Raw genomic sequence first — 5491 nt, forward strand, 5'->3', positions numbered from 1 at the left:
AAAAAAAAAAAAAAAAAAAAAAAAAAAAAAAAGAGAAAGAGTGGGCAGCCTTGTCTTTTCCCTGATTTTAATGTTATTGCTTTCATTTTCTCCCCATTAAATTTGTTATTGGTTATTGGCTTTCTGCATATTGCTTTTATTGTTTGGGGTATGTGCCTTGTATTTCTGAACTCTCTAAAACTTTTAACATAAAGGGGTATTCAATTTTGTCAAAGACATTCTCACCATCTAATGAGATGACAGTGTGAATTTTTTCTTTCAGTTTGTTCATATGGGGATTACATTAGTGAATTTATATATATTGAGCCATCTCTGCAATCTAAAAGATGAAGCCTATTTGATCATGGTGGATGATGTCTTTGACGTATTCTTGGACTTGATTTGTGAGTATTTTATTGAGTATTTTTGCATCTGTGTTCATACAACAAATAAGTCTGAAATTGTATTTCTTTGTTGAGACTTTGTGTGGTTTAGATATCAGGGTGACTATAGCCTTGTCAAATGAATTTGGCAATGTTGCTTCTGTTTCAATTTTGTGGGATAATGTTAGGAGTATTGTTATTAGTACTTCTTTAAAGGCCAATTTACTTCTGCCTAAAGCCGTCTGGATCTGGGCTTTTATTTTACTTGAAACTTTTGATGATTGCCTCTAATTCTTTAGTGGTTATAGGAATTTTTACCTGATCTTCATTCAACGATAATTGGAGTCTATCAGGAATACCATCCATTTCATTTAGATTTTCCAATTTCATGAAGTACAGGCTTTTAAAATAAGACCAAATGATTCTTTGGATTTTCTACATGTCTGTTGTTATGTCTCCCTTTTCATTTCTGACTTTTCTTCTTTGGATGTTGTCTTTCTGCCTTTTACTTAGTTTGACTAAGGGCTTGTCTATCTTGTTGATTTCCTCAAAGAACCACCTCTTGGATTTGTTGATTCTTTCAGTCACTTTCTTTGTTTCCAATTTATTGAATTCAGCCATGAGCTTTGTTATTTCCTGCCATCTACTCTTCTTGGGTGTGTTTCTATCTTTTATCTAAAGGTTTCAGGAGTAGTATTAAGTTGCTAGTATGCAATCTTTCTACTTTGGGGCTGAGACTGAAGGAAGGACCATCCAGAGACTGCCCCACCTGGGTATGCATCCCCTAAACAACCACGAAACCCAGACACCAGCAAGATTTTGCTGACAGGACCCTGAAATAGCTGTCTCCTATGTCGCCAGTGCATAACAAATACAGAAGTTTATGCTCACAGTCATTGGATGCAAAACAGGGTCCCCAATGAAGGAGGTAGGGAAAGGACCCAAGGAGCTGAAGGGATCTACAACCCTATAGGAGGAACAACAATATGAACTAACCAGTACTCCCAGAGCTCCTGTCTCTAGCTGAATATGGCCTATTAGGCCATCAGTGGGAAGAGAGGTCCTTGGTCTTGTGAAGAATCTATCCCCCAGTATAGGGGAATGCCATGGCCAGGAAGCAGGGGTGGGTATGTTGGGAACCAGGGAAATGGAGAGGGTATAGTGGATTTTCAGAGAGAAATCTAGGAAAGGGGATAGGATTTGAAATGTAAATGAAGAAAACATCTAATAAAAAATAAATGTGAAAAATATGAAAAGAATAATCCCACTAAATTCACAGAGAGAAAGAAGCTTAGAAAAAAAGGGAGCTTAAAAAGGGGGACATAGGGGGTTGCATAGATCCTCCTGTAGAGGGAAATAGTAGAGATTGTGCATTTGAACTATAAGCAAGTATACAGTGGAAAATGGAGAATCATATGGGAGAAAGATGACTGAAGAGAGAGACAGAGACAGAGAGTAAGGGAGAGAGACAAATGCATGGAATTGGGGGGATTTGGGGAGTGATGTAGAAACCTATTACAATCGAAAGTTCCGGGAATTTAGGAGTATGTCCCTAATTAGTACTTCAAGCAATGGATGACTCACAGTGTATTATGACAATCTTCTGTAACCAGAAAAATCTTCTAGGGGTGGAACTTGTCCACCAACCCAGCCACAAAGCATTCCAAATACAACATGCCTTGTCTTCAAGTAATGCTGTAGCAATAATGGCTCAGAGCTTGTGGATGTGAGCAACCAATGACTGATCTATCTTGAGGCCCACACAACAAAAATGAGCCCATGTATGATGCTGCCTATATGCCCAGAAATTGGGAACTTGATCGCCTGAAGACCTAGTCACAACTGGCAAAACAAACAAACGACTCAAGTATGATGAAAACATTCCTAATGATATTCTGTGCTCACACGGGCTTTCTCCAGCACCTGTTGGTACCAGAGGCAGAGGCACATAGCAAAACAATAGATGGTGCTTGCGGAACCCTGAGGAAGATGGGTAGGAAGAACTATAGGAATCAGAGTGGTCAAGGACACCAAGAGAACATGGACCATAAAATCAACTAAGCAAGGCTTATAGGGGCTCATAGAGTGAATTCAATCATGGAGCCAGCATGGGTCTGACCTAGGACTTCTGAAAATGAGTTATTAGAATTAGAATTAGAATTAGAGTTAGAATTAGAATTAGAATTTTGTTAGAACTCCTAACATAGGAAGTGGGGCTGTCTCTGACGTTTTGCCTACCCTGAGGATCCACATACTCCTTCTAGACTACCTCATCCAGCCTTGATAGGAATAATGTGTGAAATAGTTCAGTTGCTAAGATCAGTTTCTATCATGCACAAAAACCAAATTCTATTCCAGCACCCTCTTGAAAACTAACAATTATTGATAACTACAATTTTAGAGGGCCTGATGCCTTTTTATGGCTTTCATGAGCACTGCACACATGTCGTACACTGACACACAGTATATCACATATAAACATAAAATATAAATAAATAAATCTTGCTTTTCAATCTGGCACTTGAATTTTTACTTTTTGTCTTTGATATACAGAATGAAGGCCCTTGATTCATAACTTACCTGTTTGTCTTTTCGCATTTCTCCTGACACTTTTCATGACTTTATTTTCTATTGCTTTGTAATATTCAGTCATTTCAATATTTAAGTTAATGGTGGTAAAATATGTGAAAATTAGTATTTGTTTTTGCATTGTACTATGAGCTCAAAAGACTGATGTTTTAGTTAGAATCACTGTTAGGAACTTCATAGAGTATTTAGTAATGACATGGTAATTCTGTATGAGTTACAGCAGGTCACACACTATTATATAAGCTTAGTACCTGTCATCATGAACAAACAAGCAAGGGTAGATTCCAGGCCTTATATATTAGTAGGTGGCACACATACTGAGCCAAATTCTCTGCTGAAAACATAGACATTTTCTACTTAGAAACAATATTCCTTAAACAAAAGGAGGTGGGGCAAGTCAGCCCCCCTGGTTAAAGGTCATTAATTCTTTAGATCCATGTCAATGGCTTGTGACTCCTAGAGTAAAAACTAACATTACTACATTTAAAAAATAACTCTTACCATCTGTAATGATTTTGAAGTGCCTGGCACTTCAAAATTTTGAAGGATTTTGAAGGAAGTGGCACTACTAGGAAGTGAGGCCCTACTGGAATAGGTGTGGGCTTTTTGGAGGACGTGTGTCAATGTGGGCATGGACAATGAGATCCTAACCACATTGGGGTCAGTCTTCTGCAAGAAGCCTTCAGATGAAGAGATAAAACTCTTAGCACCTCCGGTATCATGCCTGCCTGGAAGCTGCCATTCTTATGCTATTATGACAGTGGGCTGAACCTCTGTACCTGTAAGCAAGCCCCAACTAAATCTTGTCTTTATTAAAGTTGCCTTAGTCATAGTGTCTGGTCAAAGCACTGAACACTTAACTAAGACACCATTAGAATGCACTAAGCTTGGTTGTCTTTCCCAAATACTTTTTATTTACATATTGTCATAGATGAATCAAGCTTGCCACTAATTCCAACTCAATACTCCATCGAGTTAGAAAAAGCAATTCTCAAATTCATCTGGAATAACAAAAACCCAGGATAATAAAAACTATTCTCAACAATAAAAGAGTTTCTGAGGAAATCACCATCCCTGACCTCAATCTGTACTACAGAGCAATTGTGAGAGAGAGAGAAAAAAAAACCTACATAGTATTGGTTTTGTTAGAAAATATCTAACAAAAAAAGAAAAAGAAATACCAGAGTGTATATGCTCCATTCCTTCTTAGAGGGGAGAATAAAATACTCCCAGGAGGAAATATGAAGACAAAATCTGGAGCAGAGACTGAAGGAAAGGTCATCCAGAGACTGACCCACTTGGGGATCCATCCTATATACAGACACCAAACCTAGATAATATTGCAGATGCCAACAAGTGCTTGCTGACAGGAGCCTGATATAGCTGTCTCCTGAGAGGCTCTGCCAGAGCCTGACAAGTACACAGGCAGATGCCTACATTCATCCATTGGACTGAGTGTGGGGTCACCAATGGAGGAGTTAGAGAAAGGACTGAAGGAGCTGAAGGGGTTTACAACTCACAGGAAGAAGAACCATATCAACCAACCAGACCCCTGCTCCAGAGCTCCCAGGAAATAAATCACCAGTCAAAGAGTACACATGGAGGGACCCATGCCTTTCATTCACCATATGTAAAAGAAATATGTAATAACTGGGCCACAGAAAGTCATGGAATTCCAAAAGATTGGAGAGATTTACAAAGATCACACCAAGTTTAAACAAATCTTTCACTGAATATGTACAAAGAATAACTACAGCTCTAAATAGAACAATATAAAATAAAAATTATAGAAAATTTTAATTGAATCTTAAGCTTCTGAAAAGGTTAATTCTGAGGCTGAAGAAATGGCTCAGTTGCTAAGAGAACTGACTGCTCTTCTGAAGGTCCTGAGTTCAAATCCCAGCAACCTCATGGTGGCTCACAAGCATCTGTAATGTGATCGATGCTCTCTCCTGGTGTGTCTAAAGATAGCTACAGTGTGAAAGAAAGAAAGAAAGAAAGAAAGAAAGAAAGAAAGAAAGAAAGAAAGAAAGAAAGAAAGAAAGAAAGAAAGAGATAGAGAGAGAGAGAGAGAGAGAGAGAGAGAGAAAGAAAGAAAGAAAGAAAGAAAGAAAGANAAGAAAGAAAGAAAGAAAGAAAGAAAGAGAAAGAAAGAAAGAAAGAAAGAAAGAAAGAAAGAAAGAAAGAAAGAAAGAAAGAAAGAAAGAAAGAAAGAGGAATCTTTGATTACAAGTACCCACATGGCTGCTCCCAGACTTTTCAAAAAAGAAAGTCCTAATTCTGAATACAAAAAAGGCTATTAGAATTTTTTATCCTTATATTTATATCATTTCCAATGAGCATGCACCCAGAAGTGGAATTATTGGATTCAATGATGCCCTCGCATTCAATTTTTGCTTCATTTTCCTGTGCTGATTGACTAATTGATTGATTGATGGATATGTCAAACCCTGTAACACCTCTGAGTCACAACCTCACAGAGTTCCTCCCTTATCTGCACTCCCATTCTCCTCTCAGATGTTAGGGTGCCAACTCATATC

The sequence above is a fragment of the Mus caroli genome, unplaced genomic scaffold (genome assembly GCF_900094665.2).
Source record: "Mus caroli unplaced genomic scaffold, CAROLI_EIJ_v1.1 scaffold_10832_1, whole genome shotgun sequence".
Taxonomy (NCBI): Eukaryota; Metazoa; Chordata; class Mammalia; order Rodentia; family Muridae; genus Mus; species Mus caroli.